Source organism: Centruroides sculpturatus, unplaced genomic scaffold (genome assembly GCF_000671375.1).
Source record: "Centruroides sculpturatus isolate CEXI.00-Female unplaced genomic scaffold, Cexi_2.0 scaffold736, whole genome shotgun sequence".
NCBI lineage: Eukaryota > Metazoa > Arthropoda > Arachnida > Scorpiones > Buthidae > Centruroides > Centruroides sculpturatus.
In genome coordinates, this window is record NW_019385055.1 from 715,615 (window position 1) to 734,431 (window position 18,817).

Below are 18,817 nucleotides of genomic sequence, written 5' to 3' on the forward strand. Positions count from 1 at the left end.
AAACCAACACTAGGTGTTTTTGTCCATACCTTATTCCCATCATGAAAACAGCACTCGATTTCTATGGCCTCTTCACTTTTTATGAGTGCTCCTGACATCCCATTAATACACGAATCGTTCAGGACCACCCAATTCCTATTTTCTTGTTTGAGATATTCAGTCAATTCATTATTAATGACGGTCCTTTCGGCACCCGTATCTACTAGGCCAGCAATTTCACGACCTATGATTACTCCCTTTACAATCGGTAACCCTCGGTCTGACAAATGTATCTTTCTGGTCAGTTCTAATTTAACTAACGGGTCATTCGCCTGACCTTTCAAATGACCTCTGACTAGTTTAAATCTCTTCTTTTGTTGCATCTCCTTGCAATATGTCCCCTCTCACCGCACAAGTAGCAATGGTGCTCTTCTCCCCACTTCTGGTGGCCCTTACGCCCCTTCACATATTCAAGCAAAGATGCCACGGACTCAGTCAAACTCTTTACTTGAGTCTCCATCTCCGCTACACGGTTACCCATTTGTCCTTCCTTTCTCTCCAAACCCCTTTCATGCTCAACATTTGCGCATACCTCACTTATCTCGCCGCGCTTATTGCAGGCCGATTCAGTTTCCTCTTCCTCTTCGGCCTTCGTATTGCCTCATCCAAAGTGTCTGGCTGACTCTGCATTACCTGCCTCCGAATCTCCGCTAGTAGCTCTTTCACAAAACACTCTTTGACAGCATTGTCATGAAGCGTCACTAAGTTAGAATTGCGCATCACTGCTCGTGAAAACAATGATTTAATCCTAATCCCATATTTGTAAACTTTCTCACCTTTTCTCTGGGAGATCTTTAATACTTGATCAAAGGGGTCTTGTTCCTTTTCTTTACAGCCAAAGCATTTTATAAGCCGCTTCCTTATTTCATCATAGCTTATGATGCCATGGTCCCTTAAGTCGAAAAATACAGACAAAGGCTCACCTTTTAGGGAAGCTCGAACTACGTTGACCTTCACAGTTTTGTCTCAGCTTGCCAATGACACTACGTCCTGGATGGTTTTGAAAAATCTACTTACATCTAAAGTATCTCCAGACAGATTCGAAAAACATGGGATCATGCCCCTGTCCCTGAAGATCCACTAGTAATTTGTTTGTCCATAGTTTATCGAAACTTTTTCACAATAAAATGCACATTTGGTCGGTCCTTTTACAACAAACTACTGGATCAAAATGATCCTGTCGCGGACGCCAATGTTGAATTTCCTGTAGATAGAAATCCACGGAGACAATAATTATATATATATGTATGTATAAATATATATTAAGGACTCAATCAACGATCAAACACATGCACGAAAACAAAAAAAATTATTTTACCAGTACAATAACCGTGATTCCTACTACTCGAGTTTACACGATATATGATTCCTATCACTCGAATTTACACTATATATACATATTGTCAACTTAAAACTAATAGTTATGTACAAAACCTGGATATAAATTACATGACAAAACGTACGTCCCTCATTGTTATTTATAAATTTCCTTAAGATGGAAATGGATTGGACTCTTGAACTTGAATGGTCTTCCTTTCTCACTCCTATTCTCCCGGCCTGGCCTCAAACCTTTGTACTATCCTCGACGGATACAAAAACCAGAATACCACCATCATGGGAGTTCACACATTTTTATACTTCCCACTCCCCGGAAGTCCACTTTACTCACATGTCCCATCTTGGACCAATCGGAAGGCTTTTCCCATGGTACCTAAGAGGTGACATCATAACACAAAAATACATGTGACATCGTACAAATTAAGAAAACCCGATATATACAAAAAGGAACCTGAGACAAAAAAATATATATATGATAATAATACATAATCGCGTAGCGCTGCAATCTAAATACAGGTATACCTCGACTTACGTCGTTCCCAATTATTAGTCGTTTGTCAAAAAAGTTTATGGAAAAATAAAAATCAAGCTTAAGTCATATAATTCGACTTTACGTCTGTCTGCCACAAATATTAAAGTCATAATATCACTAGAAAAGCGTTTAAAGCGCATAAAATCATATTAAAATATATACATTTACAAGTATGTACTGTAAATACAGTACATGCATTCGTAAATTTAGATTACTTTTTTCTGTACTATATTAAAAACTAAAATTTATTTGTTTGTAAGCTTAAAATAGATCCTTATTAACCATTAATAAATAAAATAAAGAACCGGGAATGGTAATTTAGCCTAGCCTGATTCAATCTTTAATTTCATCCACAAATTAAATCAGTATAATAAGTCCTATTAATACATTATAGTCATGATAGACTAATATTAACAAAATAATTGTCCAGAAATTTGAAAATTCTTAATTGAATGAGTAAATAATATACTGAAAATTGGTCGATTCATTCACTCTTAAATTTAATTTAAGGAGAAACTTTTTTTAATTGTGATGTTTCATGCTTAGAATTAATCCGTTTTTTATTTTTTATCACAAAGAAACTACTTGACGATTGTGATATTTTTAAAATTTGATGCAAAGATTAAAATTTTTACATAGAAATAGATTGTAATTGGTTTTGTTTTTAATTAATTTATCAAAAATCCATTTATTTATTATTTAGGTAGTCAGAGAAATATCCATCAACAATGAAATAAAACAAAAAAAAAAATTTGAAAAAAAATCAGGTTTGAATGTCTATTACTGTTTCTAGATCATGTATACTGTCTGGAAGCCCACCATCCTGCTCACAGTCACATGACAGAATGTTTTGTTTTAGTTGTTCGTCATTTCCATGCTGTATAGAAAGTTTATTCGATAGATGAATGTTAATTATTTAATTTAAATAAAAATTCCAGTGTGTTTATGAAAATACTGTATTAAAACCCCATTCAAATTAACCAGTTTGATTAACATATAAATTCCCATGCTAGATGATTGGGAAAAGAAAATGACTTTTGAGTTATTCTGGTTTGAATTAACTAGGTTCCACTATAAATGACTGTTGGTAACTTGATATTATGCTGTCTGTCATAATGGGGACTCTGAATGGAATCTGATTTCATGTATTATAACAAAGCAAACCTTATGCAAATCAAAGTAAGTTTACAAGTTCCAGGTTTCCAGATATTGTCTGTGTATTCAGATATTGCACTTAACAATTCAAAATTGTGCATGAAAATTTTGGTTGTGTCCTCTCTAATTTTGTCTGCTTCTTGTCTTCCCTCAAAAGTGCCATATTCTGAACTTTAACATCAAAAATAGACAAGATTGGTAGGGGAATGTTGCATGCACAACCAAAATGTTCATATAATACTAGCAGGCATAGGAAGCAATTGTGCCACTAATATATACATGATACAGCCTGTATTAAATTTCTTTTATTCTGCAATGTAGATTGTATTTGTTTTTGTTGGTTAAATATTTTTAAGTATACAATCAAACCTTGGGTTTCAAATGCCTCATTTTTCAAACAATTCAGTTCATGAACAAAATTTTGAACTCAAATTTTGCCTGGTGGCTTGGTAACTTGGTTTCCAAACAAGCTACTCTGCAAGAGCCAGCCACAGATGGTCAATTCCCTATACTTCCTATGTTAAAGAAAATTGATGACTTGATCAATGAATGACAGGACTACTGATTCAGAAGTTAGTTGCGGTGAGATTTGCCTTTTGTCATTAGACATGACATGAATCATTGATGAATCCTCATCAGTGATTCATGTCACAACGTCATGATCTTTCCCACATATGCATTGAAATCTAATTTAAATAATATTAGATTTCAATGCATATGTGGGAAAGATACTATTTCTGTTTTTCGTTATGTGCCACAGTTGGATCAAAATCAAATTAATTAATAAAAACAGCATTAATTTACATTCACATAATATAAATGGCATCCAAAAATTTGTATTTAAATAAGCTTAAGTTAAATTAAATAAAAATTTATTAATATAATATATATTATAGTACAGGTAACCCTTGTATAACATGGGAGTTACGTTCCAAAAAATTGCCGTGTTATGCGAATCCGTGTTATACAAAACAAAGAACTAGTGCGTAAAGGGGGTTAGGTTCCAAAAATTAAAAAACATGCTGTTAAATCCTTATTTAAATCGGATTTATTATTAATTTTTTTCATAGGTAAAATATTTATTTATTATTCAAGTAAATATTTTACCAGAGGATTATTCATCCTATATGATGATCTCAGCATGAGCATCATCAACTGGTAACAATTTGTGGGAACATGTTCGTTAATAGCGGTTGCTCTGCAACAGGAGTGCGCTGCTGTTTGTAGGCATTTAGGAACGAAGGTGAAAGAGAGATGATGGCACCTGCACTATCAATATTATTATGATGGAGGAATCTATAATTCTAAAATGAGCTTTTAGAGGCAAAAGAAGGGTCCCAATTGTAAAATTTAACCATTAAATGGATTATTTGTTGAAAGAGCATTCAAAGTAACCATGAAAACAATTAGAATGTTCGTGCGGAGTTAAGCATTGGTATAAAAGAATGCACCCTTTATTACATTTTATGTTGTACGAGGGTTTTACCCAATTCCCGAACTGTGTTAGAGTGAACCCATGCTATAAAAGCACCTTGTTATACGGGGATGTTCCCAATTCTCGAACCGTGTTAGAGTGAATCCATGCTATAGAAGTGCCATGCTATACGGGGTTACCTGTATTAATATTTACAGTAGTCACCACTGAACTTAGACCAGGCCACAGTTAACATGCCATCCAATAGATAAGTTTAAAAAAGTAGCTTTGATTCGTTGCATGAATGTTTTACATAATTTAAAACAAGTATACAGTAATTAATCTTCATTTTTGCCAAATATCAACTTGATATCTTGCAAGTTTAACAAAATTGAGCCAGTCAAACTTTAGTCACAATCAAAAAATGTAGACCGCTGCATCACCCCATCAATGAACATAGTCCACTGCATGTTTAATATTTTGTTGCATCACCTTTTGCAGCCAAAACAACTTTCATACGTTTTGACATGTTGTTGACTAGGTGTTTACATTCATCTGCTGTTATGGAATTCCAAATAGTTAGGATGGAAGCTTTTAGTCCATCAACTGTCTGAGGACGTTTTTCATAGACGTCTCTTCATAATGTTCCATACATACACAATTGGTAAAAGATTTGGGCTGTTGGATGGCCAAGGAAGAACTTATGCAACTTTTCTGCAAGCCACTGTTTGTTTTTCTGCTTGTATGACATGTGGTCTCATTCTGTTTGAAAATGCAAGTTCTATTTGGATATAGCGTTGCTATGGACAGAAATAAACACTGTTGTAGAACGTTAATGTACTTCTCTGAAGCAAGTGTTATGTCAACAAATGCCAATTGACCCATACCACTGGTGCTCATACACCCCAAACCATGATGCTGGCAAGAAACTTCATTGAGTGGTTTAACAACAATGGATTATTAGCTTCATTGGCATATCAAATGACATGTTTGCTTTTGTCTGTTGCAGATAATTCAAATTTTGATTCATCAGACCACAGAATTTCATACCACTTTTGTTGAGACCAGGAAAGATGTTCTTTGGCCCACTGTACCCGTTTCTTTTGATATGCTGTTAGCAAAAATTTTTCACATGCTGCATAGGACCAGAAATGCATTTCTTGCAGTCTCCTGCATGTTGTCAAAACAGATACATTCTTTCCAGTTGTATCATTCCATATTGTAGTTACATTCAATGCTGTGGCATGGCGGTTGTTTTTTATGATTCTCAAATTTCCATCATCAATTTTTGAAGTTTTTTGCTGATGTTCAGCAGCTTTTTTAAGTATAACATGGCTGTGGTTAGTGTAATGAACAAATAATCTGGTGCACTGTTGTCTTGCATTAGCTCTTTACTAATAGTTCTATCAGACATGCCACGACCGTGTTTAGCAATGATAGCATTCATTAAATCTTAACAGCTTTTCTTCTTGCCATTGCAGACAAAGTGCAAAGGTTCGTAAATAAAAGTAAAAAAGCACCTTATATCATTCACAGGATCACTGCAGGCCAAAATAATCAGTTATTTCAGAAATACTGCAATTGTAACATTTAAATACAAATTTCTACAGAAAAGTTCTACAGCAGGGCTATAACCCACTATGGTCAAAAACAGCATTGCTCAAGCGCTGTAATAACAGAAGGATTACATTTATTTGGGAAGTGCTCCTCACAATGACCACAGACACATGCAACGCCCCACCCTCAACTTGCCCAAAATATGGGTTACTTTATACCAGCGTCTAAACAACCAAATGTACCAAGAGTCGCACAATTAGCACGATTGCTCTTCAACTCATGCTCTGCCAGTCGCATGGATTTAAGAACTTTCAAATGCCTGCAAAAGTTTGTTGCACGTTACCAACGAAATTACTGAACATTAAATTTAAAAATTGCCAAGAAAATTTTTGTTTTCTACTTGGAACACTCTGCATGTTCTATTTCTTCAAATTGTTCTTTTTCGCCTGAGGATGACGAATTTATACTCGTCGAAAGTACTTGTGAGATAAGAAAAAATTGTGTTAACACTAAAGTCGGTGCTAGGTATCAAGAGACTATACAATTTTGGCATGAGTTTTTATTTATCTATTTCTATTAATTGAACAGTATTGCTTATAAATTGTAGGTAGGATTTAGATGGGCTGAAAAACAGCAGATCAGGACTCAAACAACAAGCATGGGGAAACATGATGATGATGCACAATTGTATGGCCTTTGAATCATTGTACTTTTAAAATATTAGCTGATTAATTCAGGGCTTAAAGTGACTCACCTTTTTCACTTTTTTAGCTATTTTTTATTGCTCCTCTCGTTTTTTAGCTTTTTCTGAGGCAAATTTGCTTTTTTAGCTTTTTTTCACTTTCCATGTGGAATTTATTTATTTATTTTTGTAAATGTGTTCAGGAGCAAAATAGCGACCAGCACATCCCCATACTGCAATCTTCCAACATTCAAGCTGCAAGAAACATATAAATAAATGCAATGAAGCCTTTGGTCCCAAGCAGTTAAGACTGACCCCTCAAATGTCTCAATGTCAAAGTATTAGTGCTGAAAGTGTTGCTAGCGTGAGCAATGTTGTAGACTCAAGTGCCAGTTCAGAACACCAATCATTGCAACAACCAGTGCTTCAACTTTGTAGTGCAAAAGATGGTGATTACATTCAGAGCTTATTTGGACTATGGAAATGATAGCCAGTAATTATTCATTTGCATCATGTCGTGATATAAAGGAGACAATCAATGCCAAGTGTGCAGACAATTTTCCAAAATAATTCTCATTGTCACATCAAAAAATGAGATACTTAATCACAGAAGCTTTGGCCCCATTTTTCTTTGATCAAATGGTAGATGATGTACAATGGTCATATTATAGCGTTTTTTATGATGAGACATGCAATATAGAAGACAGAAAATAACTGAAAATACTGATTAGATACTGGTCAGAGGAACAACAGGAAGTTGTCTGCAGGTATCTCCAGACCTCATTTATCAGGCATGCAGATGCTGAAACAATTAAATCAAAAATAATACTGGCAATTGAAGATGCATATCTATCTTTTGATAAATTACTGATGATTGGATGCAAAAAAAAGTATTGCATCTCATAAATGAGGAAAATTTTGACAACTCGCAAAAAAGGCCTCATCAATATAGGGTCTTGCAGCATTCATACAATCCACAATGCCTTTTTGAAAGGCCTGAAAGAGTTGGACGGAGACAGTGGTGATCTCATCATAGTAACACAACTTTTTTGATGAGTGGCCCTTTAGGTGGGTGAATACACAGAAATTCAAGAGAAACTTAATTTGCCATGCAACAAATTTATGAAGTTTTCATCAACTAGATGACTGACGTTTGGTCCTGCATCAAAACGACTGATTGAACAATGGGAAGGACTCATATTATACTTCCTAAAGCGCATTCCTCAAGAATTCCAGCTTAATGAATAGTGTTTCATATAAGATAATCTCAAAGTCATTGAAGTGTTCTACCATCAAAGCTGAACTCTATATGGAAATATCTAGTGCTGAACTATTCACAAAGCTTACTGCAAATTTTCTGTGCAATGATCCTTTAATACATAAACTTTTTAGTGAATTGCTTACTCTGGTGTGAAGAAGAGGAGAAGTGCAGAAACTGCAGCATGACTTAAACAAAAGAAAATCATCTTTAATTACAAATTTTTTAACAAGAAATAAAAAAATGTACCTTGAAATAATTGACATTTGAAATTTGACATGTTATATGGAGACCCATTTCCTTTGTTGTATAACGGTAGGAACTTTGTACGGGGCACATGAAAACTTAATGCAGTCTTACTGGTCACTTTTCTGGAGTATAAACTCAGCCTAACTATTTTCATATATAATTTTTTCAGTCCAATTAAAAATCAATCTAATATCATATGCAATGTTATTGATACAAAATGTGTGTGTGTGTGTTTGTGTTTTTTTTTATAATGCCTCTAATGCTTTTTTTCGGTGTGAACTCTCTTTTTTCACTTTTTTCACTGCCATGACTGCTTTAAGCCCTGTTAATTGGTTTCACTTGTCTGTCCTGCCCAGAAATCTTGAAGAAGAATGAAGATCTGATATATTTGGCAGTAGCATCTCCTTGTAAAACTTCTTTCTTTCTTTTTTTTTTTTTTCAGTTTTTCAGAATGTGACCATGTAACAGCAATCGAAGGACTTTTGAACATTTGGTCTTGGAATTTGATGCTCAAGTTGGGTTCTGTTTTTAAACAAACATACATAATTGGAAAGAGTTTGTTAATTTTTGGGATCACAGCCTGAATTGAAAATAAGTGAATGGTAGCATTTACTGATTGCACTGTAGCCATTACTTGATGAACATCTTGATATTTAAGTGGATGTCCAGAATTTGTCTCTATGTAGTATCATGCCACTTTGATCCATGTTGAGCACCTGCACATTAGGATTTGCAGTATTCATTTACATCATGAACAAATTCAGTCACATAGTTCTAAATTTGATCCTGATTTTTAACATGAGCCAGCAACCATGTGTGTTTGGTCTTATGAGACGTGAGTATGAAAAAATTTTCTTGGAGGCACGAATCCAATCATGTGATGCCTTGAAAGTTTCTAGGCTCAAAGTTTTAGCACTACATAATGCCCAAATTTAAAAGGTTGCATTCCTTTATGATAATGCCATGTCCTCTTGCATTATCAAGACTTCACTAATCTACAAAACTTTTGTTTCATTGATTGTTCTGAATAGTGAGACTTGGATTCACAGTCATGTCAACAAGCAATAATTTCGTGCATTTTGTCAAGTGGAATGTAACTTGCTTTTTGTTTATCTTTTAATGTAATCATCACAATATTACTGGTGTAGAATTCAATAAATAAATAAGCAGTTACCTATAACCAGTATTAATTCTCTTATAAACTAATGTTTTATTTCTAGAAATAGATAAATAAATAAAACTCACGCCAAAATTGTATAGCCTTCTTGATAAAAAGCACTGAGTTCAGCGTTAATACGATTTTTCTTGTATCGCAAGTGAAAGTACTTGTGAGATAAGAAAAAATTGTGTTAACACTAAAGTCGGTGCTAGGTATCAAGAGACTATACAATTTTGGCATGAGTTTTTATTTATCTATTTCTATTAATTGAACAGTATTGCTTATAAATTGTAGGTAGGATTTAGATGGGCTGAAAAACAGCAGATCAGGACTCAAACAACAAGCATGGGGAAACATGATGATGATGCACAATTGTATGGCCTTTGAATCATTGTACTTTTAAAATATTAGCTGATTAATTCAGGGCTTAAAGTGACTCACCTTTTTCACTTTTTTAGCTATTTTTTATTGCTCCTCTCGTTTTTTAGCTTTTTCTGAGGCAAATTTGCTTTTTTAGCTTTTTTTCACTTTCCATGTGGAATTTATTTATTTATTTTTGTAAATGTGTTCAGGAGCAAAATAGCGACCAGCACATCCCCATACTGCAATCTTCCAACATTCAAGCTGCAAGAAACATATAAATAAATGCAATGAAGCCTTTGGTCCCAAGCAGTTAAGACTGACCCCTCAAATGTCTCAATGTCAAAGTATTAGTGCTGAAAGTGTTGCTAGCGTGAGCAATGTTGTAGACTCAAGTGCCAGTTCAGAACACCAATCATTGCAACAACCAGTGCTTCAACTTTGTAGTGCAAAAGATGGTGATTACATTCAGAGCTTATTTGGACTATGGAAATGATAGCCAGTAATTATTCATTTGCATCATGTCGTGATATAAAGGAGACAATCAATGCCAAGTGTGCAGACAATTTTCCAAAATAATTCTCATTGTCACATCAAAAAATGAGATACTTAATCACAGAAGCTTTGGCCCCATTTTTCTTTGATCAAATGGTAGATGATGTACAATGGTCATATTATAGCGTTTTTTATGATGAGACATGCAATATAGAAGACAGAAAATAACTGAAAATACTGATTAGATACTGGTCAGAGGAACAACAGGAAGTTGTCTGCAGGTATCTCCAGACCTCATTTATCAGGCATGCAGATGCTGAAACAATTAAATCAAAAATAATACTGGCAATTGAAGATGCATATCTATCTTTTGATAAATTACTGATGATTGGATGCAAAAAAAAGTATTGCATCTCATAAATGAGGAAAATTTTGACAACTCGCAAAAAAGGCCTCATCAATATAGGGTCTTGCAGCATTCATACAATCCACAATGCCTTTTTGAAAGGCCTGAAAGAGTTGGACGGAGACAGTGGTGATCTCATCATAGTAACACAACTTTTTTGATGAGTGGCCCTTTAGGTGGGTGAATACACAGAAATTCAAGAGAAACTTAATTTGCCATGCAACAAATTTATGAAGTTTTCATCAACTAGATGACTGACGTTTGGTCCTGCATCAAAACGACTGATTGAACAATGGGAAGGACTCATATTATACTTCCTAAAGCGCATTCCTCAAGAATTCCAGCTTAATGAATAGTGTTTCATATAAGATAATCTCAAAGTCATTGAAGTGTTCTACCATCAAAGCTGAACTCTATATGGAAATATCTAGTGCTGAACTATTCACAAAGCTTACTGCAAATTTTCTGTGCAATGATCCTTTAATACATAAACTTTTTAGTGAATTGCTTACTCTGGTGTGAAGAAGAGGAGAAGTGCAGAAACTGCAGCATGACTTAAACAAAAGAAAATCATCTTTAATTACAAATTTTTTAACAAGAAATAAAAAAATGTACCTTGAAATAATTGACATTTGAAATTTGACATGTTATATGGAGACCCATTTCCTTTGTTGTATAACGGTAGGAACTTTGTACGGGGCACATGAAAACTTAATGCAGTCTTACTGGTCNGGCTGGAAAAATAGCCTAGGGCATGCAACATTGGATGGAGGATCGAGGCGTCCTGGTAGTGTTAAGGCTATTCCTGGAAGTGCTATGATTTTCTTTGCTCTTCGCAGTACTGCTGTTGTTGGGTCGCTGTTTATCTCCACAGAGCATGATTGTAACAGAAACTCATTGGCTCTAGCGATGAAGTCATTTTCTCTGCACAAAACAAATCTTTTGTCCTTGTCCGATACTAAGAGCCTCAGATCGTTCTTGGCAAGGAATTTCGTTACTGCTTGTTGGTTTTTGCGACTATTTGGTGCATCGGAGATGTGCTTTGTTGTAGCAAGCTTTGTGATGACTTCTAACTCCATTTGCTGGTACATTGGTGCAGTCTGGCAGGCTTTTAAAGCTGCTAAGGTGGCTGGGACTAACTGGTCGAAATCCGATCTCATAGGATGTGAGATGTACTTGGGACCCCGTTCCAGTGTGTTATGTACGATTATGGGTACTTGCTCTTTTGTATAATTGTAATATGGAGTGGTTACTACTGCTGCTTTTTGCGTACGCGTCGAATTGAGTAGCCACTGGAGCTTTTTGTCCAACTTCTTTTAAATTTTCTGCGTGGAGATTGATGTTATACTTTGCACTTTGCCCAGTTGAACGTACAACGTGGAGGGGTCACATGCTTTGGAAAAATACAGATGAGCTACGTAGGTTTTTTGCTCTGCTTCTGCAAGGCACTTGCGTTTGTTTCTAATTAGCTTGGTCAAAAGAGACTGCTCTACCTTCGGAATTATCCCTCGTAAACACTCCGGAAATTTCTTGCGCTTAAGCTGTATGCACTTTGGAACTACTCTTTTTGCTCTGCATTTCAAAAGAAATTGTAATTGGGCAAGTAATCTCCAGCTGTTTGAGATATTTTAGATGGGATAAAGTCAACGTCTTAGAAAAATCGGGAATATACGCAGTGCAACTGGAAAATCCAATAACGGGGACAATTGAGAAGTATATAGGGGCAACGACAAGAATGCTCGCTTGCCGTATCGCGGAACATCAAGATGATATAAACAAAGGAAGACAGACCACAGAGCTCGCCAGAAAAGTTCTACAGCAGGGCTATAACCTGTTATGGTCAAAAACAGCGTTGCTCAGGAGTTGTAACAACAGAAGAATTACATTTATTTGGGAAGCGCTCCTTACAATGACCACAGACGCATGCAACGTCCCCACACTCGACTTGCCCGAAATATGGGTTACTTTATACCAGCGTTTAAATAGCAAAAAGCGCCAAGAGTCGCACAATTAGTACGATCGCTCCTCAACGCATGCGCTGCTAGTCGTGTGGATTTAAAATATTTCGAACTCCAGCAAAAGCTTGTTGCACGTGACCAACGGAATTACCGAACGCTATAATTTAGAAATTGACAAGAAAAATTTTCCGTTTTCTACTTGGAACATTCTGCACGTTCTAATTCAAATTTTGTTCTTTTTTCGCCTGAAGACGACGATATAATACTCGTCGAAAGTACTTGCGATACAAGAAAAATCGTATTAACGCTGAACTCAGTGTTTTTTATCAAGAAGGCTAATGTTTTATTTCGTCTTTAATGGTCATCATCAGGTTTCTATGCTTTGGAATGTTTGTAAAAGAACGCGTCTTCCAAAAATTTAAAAATTGCATGTCTTGAAGATACACGCAAGCTCAATGTAGCTCTTTAAAAAATGAGTCTTCAAACTGGCTTCTTATTTTAAAAATTTGATGTTTATATAAATTATAAAGATAAACTTGATGACGATCTATTTTATATCAAAATATGCCCTCCCCACAGCCACCAGTGAGTCAATTTCCTTAAAATTGGTGGCTGTTCTCTTCTTGAACGCTTTAAATATCTCCAGCTGTTTGAGATATTTTAGACTGGCCTGGTCCTTGCACCGTTTTAATAATTGTGCATTATCAAAGTCCACCCTGACATCATTATCAATGGTGTAAGAAGCCAATGCTATAGTGGAAAGACCTTTTTGAATGGAGTATTTATGTTCTTTGATCCAGGATCAAGGAACATAAATACTCCATTCAAAAAGGTCTTTCCACTACAGCATTGGCTTCTTATGCCATTGATGATGACCGTTAAAGATGGAAGAAAACATTCGTTTATAAGAGAATTAATGATGGTTATAGATAATTGCTTATTTATTTATCTTTTAATATTTGTGAACTGCATTTTCTGCTGTTTTCACTCATCTGAATATCATCATTGCAATCTTCTTTGAAAAATTTTTGAGTTATTTTGGCATTATACAATTGTTACAGTTAAAGCCAAATAGCTGTCAAATTATTGGGCTATAATTTGGCTATATAATTAATTAAATACAAAATAATTTGTCTAGAAATAGGTAGTTATGCTGCCATCTTGTACTAGATTTAATAATTATAATAAATTATATTAAAATTTAGAATTTTCTGAAAGAAAGGTGTGATTATACCTAAATTAATAGTTCTGGAAGTGAAGATTGCTCAAAGGTTTGTGTAGTGTAATTGACAATGTATCTGCATGGTAAGTGGTAGTTGCAGGTAGGGTTTCTCATTTCCTGGGAAATTTGCCTCCAGCGGGATTACGGGAAAAATAATTTCTTTTCCCGGGATTCCGGGAAATTCCGGGATGAGATAGTAAAATAGAATTTTATATGAATAAAAAAGATCATACAGGAATATCATAAATTTGAATAATTTAATTTATTTTCTAGTTAGTAACTAAAAGTGTAGGGCCAATTTCACCCATACGGACACGTTAGGCTCAATTAATTTATGTTCTCCTACATTATAAGATGAAAGTAAAATAAAGCGTTTCATTGGGAGTTTTAATGATTACGAAAAAAAAATACTATTTTACCTCTAAAGATGAAATAAAACAAGTGTTTTTCAACCTGTGGGTCGCGACCCCCAAGGGGGTTGCAAAGCCTTACACGGGGGTCGCGGGTAAAAGAAAAGACAAGTGTTTGTAGGTCCTACACTACAATAAATAAAACTACAATTTCAGTGAGAAGGCTTTGCGTTTTTATTTTAAAGTACAATTGGTTTTTCGATCGATATTTAGGTCTCAACAGAAAGAAAATTAAATACGTAGTTTTTAAAATCACTGATATAGTTTTAATATGGCCCTGGGGGTCGCCAGAATTTTTTTAACTTGTAAAGGGGTCGCGTATTCAAGAAGGTTGAAAAACACTGAAATAAAAAATAAAATTAAAGTGCGATGAGTGATATTTACTTTCAGCAAGTCTCCGCTGCTCAATGCGCAAACACAATACATAGATATTACATGAACTAACAAGTAGAGACTTGTAAAACATAGGTAGTAATATGCAGCAAGAAACCTCAAAATTTCTCTCTTAGGTGAGTCTTCAAGATGCAACTTTTCATATAATAAATAATAGAAAGAAAATCTGACATGATAAATTATTAGTGAAATGCGAGATTTCCCGGGAAAATAAAATTTCCTGGGATTTTTCTCGTAGGGAATAAATGGCGAGAATCCCGGGAAAGAAACCCTAGTTGCAGGTTCAAGTCCTGCTCTGGACCTATTCTTGTCTTCCAGAAAATTCTAAATTAAATAAAATATATTATTTAATCTAGTGTCAGATGGTAGTGTGTGTAACTTCCTACCTCTAGACAAATTACGTAATTGTTACATATAAATTTTTCTATATGTTTGATTTGAATCATAACTTCATTTATATTTCTTCAAAATTTTTTAATGTAGTCTTAGAACAATAGTAGCAATAAACTTAAGTTAATATTTTGATATTGTAGGGGATGAACCACAATCCTGTGTCCTAATCAAGTCATCTCATCCTATGAGTCCTGGCAAGAGTGAGTTTTGAAGTTTATAAAGTTTTCAACTTGCTAAATTCTATTAAAAAAAATTCTTATTTTAAGTTAAAGTAGAATATATTATATTTCATGTTTATATGCAGTTGAATGTGCTATGTTTTCTGATAAATCTGAAATCTCAAAAGTTCAAGTAACAATTTGTCAGTTTGACCCCTTGATGCCTCATAGAATGGCATATCTGGTGGTCAATTAATTTAAGCACCACTTGTCTATGTTTAAAGAACCTTATGTTTTTTCAAAAACAAAAAGTTTGCTTGCGTTTCAAGGCTCTACAGTACAGTACAGTACAGTACAGTAGCTGAAGTAAGATTGACCCTTTTCATAGCGGTTAGTGATGCAGAATGGTGTCTTAAGAGGTAGCTAGTCTGAACTCTGTCCTCTTCTAGTGCTGAAACAATGCTTTTGGAGGCCTATGTTTATAGGACATTTTTGGATCATCTAGGCCTCTAGAACAAGCTGTAAAATATTTCTCATGAAACACCTGTAATAAGTTTAATAGAATCAAAGGTGGAAGTTTAAACCACATAAAAATATACCTTTGAGCACTTTCCAGCAATATTTTTTCTTTTATGGCAAATGTTTTTTTGCTTCCTTGATAATCCTCCCTTGAATGGAACATAATATGTACATACAGTATAGTTATGTAAAGTAAAATTAATTTATAAGTAATTAATAAGTGAGTATATTGGTATTGAAACTTGTTGGGGATATGTAAGTTTTATAAATTAGTTTTACATAACTGATGACACACATTTAAAATAAAGTACAGCTGTCCCTTGATAGTCCGATGTTTTGTAATCCGACATGCTCAGTAGTCCCATCAAGGTACCCGTTCCCATTGCGTGTCTGCTTGCACAGAAGCATGTTGCGATGTGAATCTCCCCACCCAATTCTTACACGATGACACATATTCCGTGTGTTTTCCGTGAGCAGTTCTGTTAGAACAATTGGAGTAGGAAATATTGTAGGCTACTGCTAGCAAAACAATGCCAAATATGTAATCACTTTCAGTAATCCAGACACTTTTGGTAATCCGACATCCCTTTGGTCCCATACCTGTCGGATTATCAAGGGACAGCTGTATTTAATCAGTGCTTTCACTTGTTACATTCAAGTTGCTTTAGAATATATGAAAAACTTAAATTAATTAATTTAAGATTCAAAATTTTTGTCTTTTTCATATTAAAGTTTACAGATCATGGAATAATCCAAATATCTGCTTTGATTGAGTAATAGTAATGACACATACCCCCTGCAATAGCACTGTTAAACAGTGCAGTGGCTGAATGAGTGGGACTGTTCTGAATGAGTGAGAGGTGTGAGGATGACAAATGATTAGTCACACCTTCCACACTATTTTCAACAAAACAGTTCAATAAAAATTAAATGAAACAAATATTTTTGACTATGTTAAGAGGCCAAAATCAAAGTGCATACACACACTTTATAGAATAAAGTAACATACAGGGTGATCTTTAATTCATGCAAAACTTTAATAACTTGTCAACTATATGAGATAGAAAGAAAATTCAAAAAGCATATTATACAAAATTTATTGCCATTTAATGAATTAGGTTTTCAAAATGACTACCTTTGCTTGCAATAATAGTTTTTAACCAATTTTTGAAACATTTAATAACGGTAATAAAGTTCTTTTTTGGAACTGCCATTATTTCTTTTTATCATATCTATCAACTCCTCAATAATTGTAGGAGCATTGCGATATACTCTGTCTTTAAGATAGCTCCATAAAAAGAAATCACATGGGTTTAAGTCACTGCTCCACACCTCCACCCAGCAGAATTTTCATAATCTAATCTTATTACACACTTTTCAAATGTGTTGTAAAGGCTTTTGAACACTTGCTTTGTGCAGTGGGACCTTGCACCATTTTGCATAAACCAAGCATGATGATTTTGCCCACAAGCATTTTGTGGTAAAACTTCTTTTCCAATCCTTCAACATATGCAGCAGAAGTAATTTCTTTTCGAACAAGAATATTGCAATAATTTTGCTAGCACTGATAGCTTACCAATTAGTACATTGATAGAACACCAATTTGAGAATTAGAATTTTTATGATAATTCTTTACGATAAACACATGTTGTTCTAAAGTTGATTGATGTTAACTTTAGAACAACATGTTGATTAACCACTCAATTTTCATTATATGGGCTAAGGTAATAGAAAATATGTTTTGAAAATAATGACGTCATAAGTACAGTACATTGGCAATATTCCAAATTTGTATTGTATTTAAATGCTTGATTTCAGACTGTTAAAACCTGAAACAGGCCATTTAATGTAGCCAAAGATGTTCATTTTGTTTAATTTTTATTAAACTGTTCTGTTGGAAGTAGTGTGGAAGGTGTGACTCATTATTAGTAGGTTCTAGGTCACAATGTAGAAAACTGTGGAAAATCATCTTGGGGGATTGCATCATACCTTTTAACAGTGCTGTTGCAGGAGGATATGTACCAAGCAACTGCCCTAAGTTGTTTTTATTTTATGAACTGTTTTGATTAAAAAAACTAATTTTAATCGTGTATAATAATATATATAATTACTATGTAATAAAAATTGGGATATTATTTTGCGAGTTTATTTTTTTTTTTTTTTTGGAGGTGCTACAATTCTGCAGTGTCTATCATGAGCTGCTGCTGATATCTGCAAACCTGTTCTCAAGAAATCATTGAATTTATGCATATATGTGTACACACATATTTACAGTACCTACCTCATGAAAAACTTGTAAATAAATTATAGATCATTGTTTTTATAATATGAAATAATGAAGCAAAAATTTCTTCAAATTTGAATTACAGTAATAACCCAAACTTACGCGATAGGTGGGACCGAGCGATAACCGCGTAAGTCGAATTTGCGCAAGTCGGGGTATAATTTCACAATTTGTGTAAAATCCAAGTCAGACGTATGTAACCTGATAAATGTTCTCGTTAATCTTATCTCGTCTTTTGATTCGTTTACGGTTGCAAGAAATCACCATATAGAGTCTCTCAAGTCTCCGTAGATGTAACAAACACAGAAATAAATAACACAAAATAAATTGTAGCTATGTATCGATTTTGCACGACATGTCCGGACATGTAATCCGAACAATAGTTTGGCTTACATGTTCGGACGTGTAAACGAATAGTGTGGGGGGAGTGAGTAATCAAGAATTGCGTGGCGCTCAAACAAAAGACGAATCAACAAGATTTGAAAATTGCGTAACTCCGCGTTCGCATAAGTCGAGGTATTACTGTATATTGATTAAAAATGTAAAACTATATATCTGTTATGTATTTCTTGTAGTAATATTACATATATATCAGGGGTGGCCAACCTGCGGCTCGCGAGCCACATGCGGCTCTTCGAAGGATTATTTATGGCTCTCGATAAATGTACTGTACCCAAGTTCCCTTTTTATTTTTGTGTTATTATATTTTAAAAAATTATTATCATCCGTATGTGTTTCAAAATGTCTTTTAAATTACTAACAACAAATATGAAAGACTAAGTGCAACGTTGTAACAAATTTCATTTCCGTCCAAGTTAAGAATGATATGACTCATC

General features: G+C 34.5%; 1 long non-coding RNA gene across 1 annotated transcript in view; it reads left to right on the forward strand.

Moving 5' to 3' along the window:
* Positions 1–18,817, forward strand: part of LOC111634003 — a 55,545-nt gene that overhangs the window by 5,839 nt on the left and 30,889 nt on the right. The window contains exon 2 of the long non-coding RNA XR_002758130.1: positions 15,161–15,220. This is a non-coding gene — a long non-coding RNA (uncharacterized LOC111634003). The remainder of the gene's footprint in view (positions 1–15,160; positions 15,221–18,817) is intronic.